This window comes from Myiozetetes cayanensis, unplaced genomic scaffold (assembly GCF_022539395.1).
Source record: "Myiozetetes cayanensis isolate MyiCay16 unplaced genomic scaffold, myiCay2020 scf18, whole genome shotgun sequence".
Taxonomy (NCBI): domain Eukaryota; kingdom Metazoa; phylum Chordata; class Aves; order Passeriformes; family Tyrannidae; genus Myiozetetes; species Myiozetetes cayanensis.
The window spans coordinates 13,174,638-13,187,222 of NW_026087389.1; positions in this window are offsets into that span (position 1 = coordinate 13,174,638).

A 12,585-nucleotide genomic window follows, 5' to 3' on the forward strand; every position below is an offset into this window, starting at 1 on the left:
TCAGTGTTGTGTCATTAAAAGTAGGTTTAATGACTGTAAGAAAATGTGTGAGAGATGTTTTCCACATGGTAAATCTATCACACTCATTTCTCTAATTGCTACCATTCAAAGTAATTTATCTTCCTGTTGTTACTATCACATAAACTGTTTAAGAAAGCATAAAAAGGAGAATGTCTCCTAGGCTCCACTCCCAGAAATGCTTATGAGCAACTTTACTAAAGTGAAGAACCATTTTCTGGATTGGGCTCTTAGAGAGCAATATGCTTTTGAGTGGGTTTCTAAAACATAATATTCTTGTGTGACCCTGTGTAATTGCATAGAAAATTACATTTTGTTTATGTACTTTACTGACCAAAAGCCATAAGGTGTGAAATTCTCTGCACAGTCAGCTCCTTTTTCAGCTGCCTGGTAAGTGGTTCCCCGTTTCCATTATGTTCACTTTTTTTAGAAAAGGAACTTTTGTTGACCAGGAATTTCTTACCTCATAGAACTCCCTGGACCAGCTCAGGGCACACACAGCAGGAGAATAAAAGGTAAGTAAGTATGCATTTTACTTAGGTTATTTAAAAACACACAGTCTCTTAGTTTTAAGCTCTGTTTCTTTACCTATAAATTAGTTTTCTTGGTAAGAGAGTACTATGTACTAACATAGGATATTAAGTTTCACTTTTAACTACAGCTAAATATACATTTATTGTGTATTCTACTTACGCCTGCTTAGCTTTGAGCTGCAATACTATAAATTGAGTAGTATTTGCTTCTATCTCCTTTCTAGACCTGCACAGTTTTTCAGAGTGGTTCTGTTTTGTGTTCAGGTAGTGTCTGTATTAGGGGACTCTCCATCCCACTGGAGACATACATTTTTGATTCTGTTTTCAGTGTTGATCAATTCCTGCTTTAAAGGCAGATCCTGCCTCCCCATGTGGGGAAGGGGACAGTATGTACCAACATGTCTTACTGAGGTTATAGAGGGGACAACAGTGGATTTGGGGAAACTGTCAAAGGCTCTTATGCCCCTTTTTCTGTAAGATGGTTTTCAGCAGGGACCTTTCCTCTGTAAAAAGGGGCTGTGAGGGCCCCAGGGGAAGGCACTGGACCAGCATGTTTGTGTCTGCTGGGGTGGGGAGCTCCCCAAAGGGCAACTGGGTGCAAGATCATATCACCTGATGTTGAAGTTTGAGTTCATAGTCATAAGCTCCTCTAGCCCTGAGAAAGCCTGCATAAGGATCAAGCTGAGGTTGAGGTTTCTTCCTCAGAGAGTCTTTTTGTTCACTCCAGACTTGAGCCAAAGTAGCTCAAGGTTTGAGCAAGCAGAAGAATAAGCAGTGGGGGACGGAGCTGTGTTGGCTTGCATTTCAAACCAGCATGTCATTCTAGACAAATTCTGAGAGCCCCAAACAGCTCTGTGCCAGTGTGAGTTGGATAAAGCCAATTGCAGAACACCTACCACATCCCCACTTGTTCACACTGTGCTCCACGTCCAGGATTTGGTCCTGGAAGAGCCACACTAATCAATGCACACCGGGTCCCACCCTGTGCAGAAAGTACAGAACAAAGGGGCAAAGAAGAGCGTGACTATGTGTCACCTGTTGATGTTGCTTCTCCAAAACATGAAACTTTTAATAACCAATGAATTAAATCATTCTAAATAGAGCCAAGTCAGCCCTAAGTAAGTAATACATTTCCCATTATGAAGTCAGTGGGAGCTCTGCACATCGCCAGGGCATGATTTGACCCACATACGAAAACTACAGCTGATGGGGGGCTGCTGTGCAGATTTTCCTCCTATGAGAGTACAGTGATGTTATTTCATGTGCCTGAGTTTTCAAACAAGATATCTCTGTTTCAAATGCATCTTTTCAAACGAGGCAACCTCTGCCTTCGTAAGGAATAGCCCAGGGCACATCATTACAGCTTTTGTATGGCCTGGAGGCACTGATGCAGGAGAAGCCCACCCTTGGTGGATGCAGTTGCAAAATCAAGGACTGATTTTGTTTGGGTTTGCATTCCTTCCACTCCTTGCTCTTGAAAATGACTCTCTCTTGAGAATAAGACAATTCTAACCCCAGATCTCCACAGATGCAGGGGAAGAGCAGGCACAGTGCCAGCGCATCCCAAAGACAGTGCATGTGTCCCTTTGAAAAGCGCACTTGAGTTTGTGTTACAGACAGTTACATATTCCCACGAAGCTGCAAGTCTCACGACAGATACAAGACCTTTGAACTCACCCAGTTTCCAATGGAGGCGAGTGTCCAACTTTAAAAAGGCCGTGCTTTTGGTACTCACCCCAGCGAGGCCAGGAGACAGCAGATGTTCTGGCAGCCGCAGCCTGCCTTGCGCTCAGGGAGCTGGGGCTGGAGGAGAGCAGCCAAGCTCCCTCCAGATGGAGCAGACGGGGAAGAGGTGAGGGGGAGGCTGCACAAGGAAGTTAGATAGCTCCAGATAGCAAGGGACTGATGGTGTGTGGCTCCACATCACCTAACCAACCTTGGAGAGGCTGCAGAAGAGAAATAAGCACCAATCCAGAGTTAACCTGAGTTCAGTAAGAAGTCTTCTTGTCATGGGAAAATCAATAGGGAGGAAATATCTGTGCAGAATGCATGATAATGTAGCAGGGTAACTACTTTTTATTTGAATGTAATTTGGACAAATGTATTACTCATAAGTGAATTATCCAGGGCTTGCCAAATATGTGGTTAAACAGTTATTATAGCAAATTACACCATCATCTAAACACCTCTGTTTTGGCTCTTAGTTGTCTTCTTTTGCAATGAGGTTGTTTGTTGTTTTTTTTTCTTTTTTTTGCTTGACTACTGTTGTCTAATAATGCTGTATTTTTTTTGTTACCATAGAGATAAATAATGGCACAAACAACAACATGCCTACAAGTGCATAAGAGCATTTTCTGACTTTCACAAGGAGAACACTCTTGTTAATGAAGACTCATATTGGTTGCGTAGTTCTTAACATAGTTCTCATGTCTATTGATTTGTGTCCTCATATGCATTTTATTATGGGCTTTATATTTCATTTTAAACTTCCAAAAATAAAGAAAAACAGCTGAGGTACTTTTTTTTTTTTTTTTTTTTTAATGGCCAGATTTTGGTTAGAGGTTAACACAGGCCTAAAGAGAACTCAGCTCTGCCCTCGAGCCCTCGCAGTTTTGTTTTGTTTTGTTTTGTTTTAATAAAAAGATCGTTATTACAATCCAGCGAGGGTCACAGAAGCGCAGTCATTACAGACAAGCCGTACCCCTGGTGCAGCTCTCCTGCCCTCTGCACCTTCTCCAGCCTTAGATCAATCAAACCTGTGAAGGCAGGACTGTTGTCAGTCATGATAAGTGTGTGCATTAAGGGGCTAATCCAAACTTTACTGAAGTGACCTGAAAGACCATTGATTAAAAGTAAGTTTCTGCTCATAACCTGCTTGCTTCTTTCTGGAGCAAAAGTGTACATTTACAGGAGCATGGGGGAAAATGTTTCATCTGTATATCAAAATTTCAGCTAAATGTAATTCAAATGAACAAACGGATATTTTTAATGCTTTGTGATAAGAAAATACGCCTTGGGTTTCATTACTGAAGTTAATTTAAAATGTGTTTTGTTTATAGTTGTCCTGACTGTGTTTCTAGGCCAGCACTCAACTCTTACCAACTCTTAACACAGTGTTTCATTATAGTGTCTTTACATTATGATCACTTATTTTATTGTATTTGTTACAATTGAGTAAGTACCATTCAGTCCATGGGGTAGTTTGCTATTGCTAAAGATACATCTGCTATTGCCTCAAGGAGTAAAATGCATATTTAGGAGTCTGTTTTCTAAAGCAAAATAAATTCTGAGCAATCTTGCAATTGGGGTTACTACAGGAAAAAGAAGAGGCAAAACAACCCCCATAATTATTAACTCCTGGGACTGTCCAGGTAGCCAGTTTCTAGAGGATTTTTTCCAATTCTGATGCCATTCAACATGTCAGAGTTGTTCTTGTTCTCACTGAAGTTAAACAACCAGTCTCCGTATCTGAACGCTGAAGGTTGTAAATCTCCCTTGTGAATGTTGCCTATGACAGGGAAGGAAAGACTTGCGTAATTACCACTTGTACTTCCTCAGAGAACATGAACTCAAGTCTAAAGCAAGGAGTTTGGTCAATAAAACATCAAGGTCTGAAAACTACAGGAAAAGACCTGTCCAGATCATATGATAAGTGGGTTTTTCTTGGTTAAAAAAAAAATTTAATATTTCAGTGGAAGCCTCTTCTTCAGACCTGATTAATTTGCAGATATTCTTAATTTTTCTTCAAGATTACCAATAGTTATTGCAATTCATAGCTAAGTTAACTGAAATATCTTACAGTCATCCTTCTATGTGAAGCATAGTGCACTGGATATAGTTATTCTGCTAAAATACAGAGAACCATTTACTAATCTGACTGTAAATGTTATGATGTTCATCAGTGTCTCTGAATGAGGTTACAAATTAAAAATCAGAGAGTAGAAGTAGCACCTTGTTCCCACACTACTGAAGTCAGAAGGAATTACTTTCAGTTCTTCTCCAGGCAGTGAGGGATATCAGTGCTTGGCACTTTGGACTATAATTGGCCAGATAGCTTATGGAAGAATATAACTTCTCACGTGAGCAAATTTTTACAGGACTTAGAGCCTTCAATCAATTATTAATGCTTTTTAGCTAATGTGAATGCTCGTGGTCACACTGGTACCTTTTCATAGCAATCTTTGTCCACATCTGTTCTCTACTTATATCACAGGGAATGATTTCAGTTAAAATGTTTATGCATTGCTGCTATTCTGTTTGCTCTTCTCCACTGCAGCTTTTTGTACTTCCTGCAGCGCTTTGCCCATTTATTAGCTCTAAATTCTCTCATGCAGAAGTGCCATATGAAGTCTTTGAAAACTTCTTTTGGAAGGAACCCTGTGATTCTTCAGCTGCTTTGCCATCTTCTCTGAGGGTGCACAGAGAACTCTGCACAAGGTAGGAGGCACCCAAAGTAAGACTGTCTGAAATAAAGCACATACTGCAGACTTGGATTACCTACAGGTCCGTGCAATATGAAAATGCTCTACTTCCTTTGATTGCTGTGGGATTTGAATATAATCAGCATCTGGCATGATAGAGACTGAAATACGAAAAACCTTATAAAATTTTCCTGATATACATTAGGTTGTCATCATCTGTGTCCCAAGGAATCAGGCAAACCAAGAACTGTTAAAATAGGTTGTTGAGAAATGTTGCTTTTTCAGAGTTCACCTGCCTAGTTTGGCTCAATGACTATTTTTCCCTCTCAGTTTTGAAATTCCAGATACAAATGGTGATGCGCAAACATTTGTTAAACTCTGAGGGATTAGTGAAAAATTGCATTGAAGGAGCATTTTCAACTGGTTTGTTGGACCTTGCCACCATAGCAAGTTCAGAGAAGAATTTAGATTACTTACCAACACAGATATTAAATTGCAGTCTGAAAATAAAGCAAATGAGATACTTGAATTGAGTAATTCAAACAGAATAATTCAAATTGAGTAATTAAAATAGAAGGGAATGGTGCCTTGACGTGTGGTAGCCTATTACTTCCAGGAAGGTCAAACACCAGAGGAATGGGACAAATTTAAAAAATCAGATGTTTTTATTTTTCTAAATTTCTTCTTATTTGCATATTCAAAACATTTCAAAGTCACTGCCTTAAACTATGTTACAAACAAAATATCAATTGAAGAGATAGTTTTGATGTGATGCACATCCTACTTGCACCGCAGGAATGAAGATGAAAAGGACACTTCTTTTGAGTGCCACATCTTAGTACAGTTTTACAATTATGCTTCGCAGACAATATTAACAATTCTTATTAAATACAGGATATCATCTTAAAATGAATACCAGACTTTTAGGAAGGGCTTTGTAACAAACATTTCAAAAATCTGATTTTACTTTGAATTAGCTTTCAAAATCCAGTCCAGATATATGTAAAGAATATAGAACATAAATATATTTTCTAAAGTACTACAGTATGTGAAATTTATAAATTGTTACACGCTTTGCTAATGCAGCTGGGTGAAGCTTAGTCTCAGATCAGATAGAATCTTTTAGATAAATCATTTATGACTAGATGACTTCTTATCCAAAAGTCAAATATGTGATCATTTACAGAGGTCACTGGCTGTATTCTGCTCTGTGTTCCATAATCAGCTGAAATAAACCCCAGGAGTCCCTCCTGAATGTATACTTACAGGGTCACAGTATAATAAAATACTGCTCAAATTGTATTTCAGACAAGGAATGCTTTCCCCAAAACTACTCCAGTCTCAGGGACAGGACTGTCAATATGAATTGCAGTGCAAATGGCAAGTATAAAGTCCAGCATTTGGAAGGGGAGTGCCCTGCCTACTTAGTGGCAAAAAGCCCTGCTGCGACACACATTTAACTATTTAAGTGACTTTTACAATGTATATTCTATACTCCTTTTTTACAGAGTCAAGCTGGGACTTACAACTAAGGCACCTTTTTGACACAGGGGAGAGGTACAAAGCAAATACTGAAAACCTTGGGAATGTTTTCCGAATGAATACAAGCTGGTGTTATAGTGAAGAAATGCTATCAGGCTCTATGGAAATAGAGAATATCCTCAAAATATCCCAGCTATGATAATGCATTATCACAATACCTTCATACCATATGGTCAAAACCAAAAAAAGTCACAGGATGATGGAACTGCATGAAAATGCATTTCTGCCTGAAAAGCAGATAGGGTATAAGCCTCAGGCATTTCTATCATCCCACAGAAATACACCTAAGTGATCATGAAAATGCAATAAATGCTCAGTATAAAACCTTACGGAAAGGAATAACATATTGTTTTCCTGTGGAGTTCACTACAGCCAGCATTAGATCAATCAATACATCCACCTCTGTGCTGGGTAAGTTCCCCTGTAAGCTTCAGATGATCTGGAAGGATGTGTTTTATGAAAATATTACCAAAACAACTGATTAAATAAGAAAAAAATGCAAAATTGGCACCCTATAATAAAGACAACTAGATAAACAAAATTGCAATGACTATTATCAAGCAATCAAGTGGCTACTCCTGTAGCTGTTCCTTTGCTTGGCTGCTTTGTTAAAAGTGATATCATGGAGTCACCACTATGCTTTGAATTATAGGTTGTTACTGACTGGGTGGAAGAAATGCTGCGCCCAGGACAGATGCCAGCGAGGCAGGGCTGGGCAATTACCACCACTGCTCACAGCAGCACATAGGCAGTAATGAGTACCTGTCATGCTCTCCCAGAAGCAAAAAATACAGCTACTTGATGAAAACGCTTACAGCGTTCTGTACTATTATAAAGAACAGATCATCTTCCATCTCAGTGGGACTGTCAGCTCCAGTAGCTCAAGGCAATACTCGGATGGTTTCTCTCTGCCTTTGAATGAAGAGGCAGAACAAGAGGAGTCACACACACACAGGCTATGGGCTCTGACACCAGAACTCAGGGAGGCTGGGGTGCAGCAGAGCACTTACTGCAGGAGCCCTCATCCACTTTATTTGCCAGGTCCTGCCTGGAAGCACAGTACACTTTTCACCACAGTGGTCCTTGTTTCTTCCACGATTATACTATAAGCATGTTGTGTCACATCACTCCAAGTGACACTCTGCAGGCTCTAAACAGCAGAAGAGAATGAGGGGTGGTCCATGATAAATCAAGTTCCAATTTTTCAAGTTACTGACTTTAGCAGGAGGAGCACTTGCCATGAGTGCCATGTGCCCATTACACCTATTCCATATAGAATCAATACATACTCCTCTGCCTGGGCAATGGCTGTACTATCACTGTATCCTTTTGTTCTTCACTGTGGGCAGCACTCACACTGTCAGTGCTATTTTCAAAAGCCTTCACAATTTTCATTTAAATTCAGGAAAACAATATAGAGCTGAAATGGTACCTCAGTCATTCCAACGAGTAACAAGGTTTGCCTAATCAAGTATTTCAAAGGAAGAGTTCAAAACTAATCTCAACCCTAAATATCTTTTAAAGTGAGTTTTAAAGCAATGCCGTATTCTAAATAAACAGGCAAGAATCAAGGTCAATTGACAGACCATTATGGACCTTGAAAGATAGAGTTAAATTTATCAGATGTGTTGCTCATGGTGCCTAGATTACTAGCTATCTTCAGAAATATATTGACTTTAAGCAGTCATGGATAAATATACATTGGCTTAGCTGTTATGACATATCTTTAGTCCTAAGGAAATGATGAATTAGCTAAGTAGTCTTTAAGGTAAATGTCATACAGGGGCTAATCAAGCTTCTTCCTCTCACTCTTAAACACACTTTACTGATGACATGTGTGTGTACATATTCCAAAGAAATCCTTCCAGATATTTCAGGTGAGAGCTTCAGACAACATCCACCTACATTCCTCCTTGAGCTATGTAGAATCTGAGGATCTAATATTGCAACAATTATGAACTCGAGCCTAATCTTCTAATCTCCTCGGATGGAAGCAGAGCTGTTCAGGAGCAGGGGTGGTCCCAGGCAAGGACACATGGTTGAGACCATGTCAGGAGTGGGTGTCAGACTGGTCCATGCTTATGGAAAATCAGTGGTGCCCTTTCCTCTCTTCCTTTTTGTACCTATTCATGATCTGCTCTTTTACCATCATTGAAACTTCCTGAGAGTCCCAGTTACCTGCAGTTCGTGAGTATGGCACCACAAGCATCACACCACCACCATGAAAATATGTGCCAGGCAGAAAATGGGATTTAAAAGTTCCATAAGGTAGAAGTACAACCTCATAAGGTCCAAGGAAGATGATGATGCACCATCCAGCACAGTATGCGCAGCCCCAAACCATGTCTCGGACTGCCTGGGGTGTGTTGCAGTGTAAACAGAGGGCAACAGCAGTCTGCTTATAGGGTATCTGTTCAAAGAGCAGAGACCCCCACAGTGGGATCCCTCACCTCTACAGCTGGTGCTGGGCTTCTCCTCCCTCCCTTTGCTGCTGCACTTGGGAACTTGGAGCACAGCCACAAGGCAGAGATCTGCGAGCGGGACTGCTACATGACTGTGAGAGGTAAGGGATACAGGTGGGCTGTTGAGAAGAGCCTTGTGCTGTCCTTTCCCCATTGTCTCCTGTGCTGACCCCCTCTGCAGCTGTGGCCTTCCATGCCCCACCTATTGCACAGCTCTCCGAGGAAGAACTGGGACACCGCGCTGGTCTGTAGTTGGTGTGACAAAGCTCCCTGCCTGGTCATCTCTGGAAAATGAAGTCTCTGTGTGCCTTTGTGTGTGCGTATTGGGGAGAGCTATGCTCAGGGCACTCAGAAGAAACATGTAAGAGCCCTCCAGAGTTTATGGGAGGTGCCTTTGGCCTCAGTGAAAGAAGGAACTGGTAGCATTAGGAGAGGGTAAGTACTCTGTTGTTAAGGAGTGGTGGTGGGATTGTTTATTTTTCCTCCCATAAACGTTTTTTTTAAGGTCCTAATGGAAACAAAGCGAAGTATTATTCCTCTAAAAGCACTATTCTTTAAGTAAACCAGACTCACTACTTGAAACATTCCAATGACATATGGTGGCAGCAGGGGGATGGCCGAGATCGGACGGGCGAGGTATCACCCAGATAAAGACCCACACACACAGGCAAAGGTACAAGGTGTGAGGAGAGGGACATGTGCCCCAGACACAGGCAGGACAGAGGAGAAAACAGCCAACACTCATGGAGGCGTAAACTTATGCCTTTTATAATTACCTTCAACAACCTTACTACTCCAGAGGCAAAAACTAAAAAATGTCAGAGCCCTTTCATGGTCTCTGTAACTCCAGAGGTCTAGGCAGCTTTCACATGGTGGCTGTAGAGGAGTCATGTCCTCCTTGAACACCCCCTTCAGACACCTGTGCTGGCTTCAGTCCCTGCACCTCAGCTCGCTGAGCTCAGTGTGCCAGAGCCAGGGCTGGGCACAAGCTGCTGCCCATGGCACCACTCTCCCAGAACAGTAAAATAATCATTGCTGGGGGGTACCAAAACTCAGGCTCCCCTGCTCTTGTGAGAGGGCATTTTTTGACCATCTTGCACCTGGTGAGCTCACAGCAGTCGACCTCTATGCTCCAGCAGACGTGCGCCTAGTTGGCATCCTGATTCAATAGCTTTTAGAGTTACTTTTCTGTAAAGGATTTTCTCATCTCTTTATTTTCCTCCATGACCCAGCACACACACGTTGTGCCTGAGCTGTAGTTTCTGCAGTGGCAGTGAGGTTTGTTAGACCTCAGCAGAAGGGAATGAAAAGAACCCACCTGTGTTTTACATATGAAAGATGAAAAATGAGTCCACAGCTGTCTTTCTCCAGCGGATAATGCAGAAAAATGGGGGCTATTTGCTATGCAGCTCATTACTAGTAACAACAAATTGGTATAGTTATCATCAATTTAAATATAAAGTAGTATAATTTTTTCTACAGGCTTTGCAGGTTTATAGATTGGTGTATTCACCAGAATTTGTAACACTTCATTACCCTGTAAACTTTCCTCTCTCGCCTGCTGCCTCTTATTTGCATCTCACTACATCTAAAATATGTCTTAATCTGGTAGACATGAATGCTAATCTAGACTCCGTTTCTTCCTCTCTAGTGGTTTACTGCTGCTCCCAAATATCCTGGTTTCCTTCAACATCATGAATTTTGGATCTGGAGAGATGGGAAGGGAACAGGGTAGGGGTACATCCATACACGGACAGACATCCCATACTCTTCTTTGTCTTCTAGTTTCTTAACTTGTCAAACTCTCTTCAGCAGTTAGGGAAGCTAGAAATATAAAACTCTTATTTAAATAGAGAGTTTCTCATGCTATTTCTTGCATCTAGTGGCTAAGGATTAGGAAAATAACAATTATTGCAAGATTTGGCATAAAATCATCATCTTTGTCATTTCTTTCATAGTTTAGCCATCTTTTGGATTTGTAGAAATGTGGTCTGTAGAAAAACAGCTACAGCACGTTTTAGGAAAAAAACAGTCCATATATGATTTCAAGGCAGTTATACCTAAATCCCTTGGAGCTTAAAATAAAAAGGTCATCCCTGAGATAGATGAGCTGGTGGGCAGAGTGCAGGTGACATGTTCGAAGTGGCACAACATATTTGCTCTGTCAGATGTTCATTATGGTATGACCCTCACCTGAAAAAGCCTATATGCAGATACGCTATGGGCACTCATACCAAAACAGCTGCAGATGGGCTGTGCCTTCACAATGGCTCAGTGTGATAGCTGTCAGAATTCCTACATTATATGTTCAAATTCCATAATGAACTAAAAAGGCATATAGGAAAACACCTTCTCTCCTCTAAAGGTCTGCTTCCCAAACAGGTTCTTCATGACAAAACCCCATGCCTGTTGGCCTCTGACTGCATAGCTGCCATTGGCCAAGGTGGAAAGATATAAATCACACAGCACCACATTACAGTGAGCACAGGTGAGCAAGGGTTTGATGTGACCACTCCTTTGTTAAAATGCATTACTCTGCAGAAAAATGGCAGAAAGACGTCAAAAAGACCAGAAATAATTTCTTTCTGTTTCTCCAGAGAATTGCAGAACTGTAAGAGACCTGACCTAAATCTCTAAAATCCTGCAGTGCTGCTTTTTGTGGTTCTGCTCTTTGGGTATTCAACGATGTTGTTACACTTCCCATGACATTACTCTGAGCATTTATATTTTTCTCCAGAATACACTTTGACGTTGGCAGATCAACTGTCTGGTTACCTAAAGGGCTCCATTGCTAATAAACCTGGAAAACAAAAGCTTAGGCAGCATGAATGCCTGTAACATTGTCAATACTTCTCCCTCCTGCCCCCTCTAGCTTCACCCAGCTGTTTTAAATAGTGAGGAGAAATTAAAATTCTTAAAGCCTTGCGGGATGTTTGGATTTCTGCCCTTTATTTCCACTTCTATGCGCCATAGCTTGAAAATTTGCCCGATTTAAAAATTCTCTGTTCAATTTTCTTTTTAAAAGCAACGACTAGGAGTCCCGGCAAGGAAAATTATCTGGTGTTGGCTTCGCCCATTGCCAAGCTACCGCTCACAGCCCTGCCCGTACGGATCGTCCTGGGCTTGGCGTTTTCCTGTGCCCGATGACATTATGCAATTACACGATGATAAACATCATTCGGGAATACAAATGCGAGAGGTAAACAGCTCGGGGCTCTTTATTAGTTTATTCCAGGCGATCTTTCTTGTTTTACTGCACAGCTCCTCCCCTTTTTACAGTTTTCTGCTATTCTTTACTAATTCTAGTGATTTGAGAAATGACCTTTAACCTACGCAGTTTGCAGACTCCTAAAGGGGATAATTGAAATGCCACAGTAAACCAAAGGCAATAAAATATTATTTACTAGGCATAAAACTAAGGTTGGTCTTCTTAAAGGAACGAACAGCCCCCTTATTCCTCCCCCCTCCCCGGACCTGGTGCTGCACCTAATTTATAAATTCCTCACCAGGCGTCCCGAGGAATGAACAGCAGCCCGGGCAGCGAGGATGCCTAATGGAAGGGCTCTTTGGGATATTAGGGAGTAAAGAAACCTGCCGGGAGCGATGCTG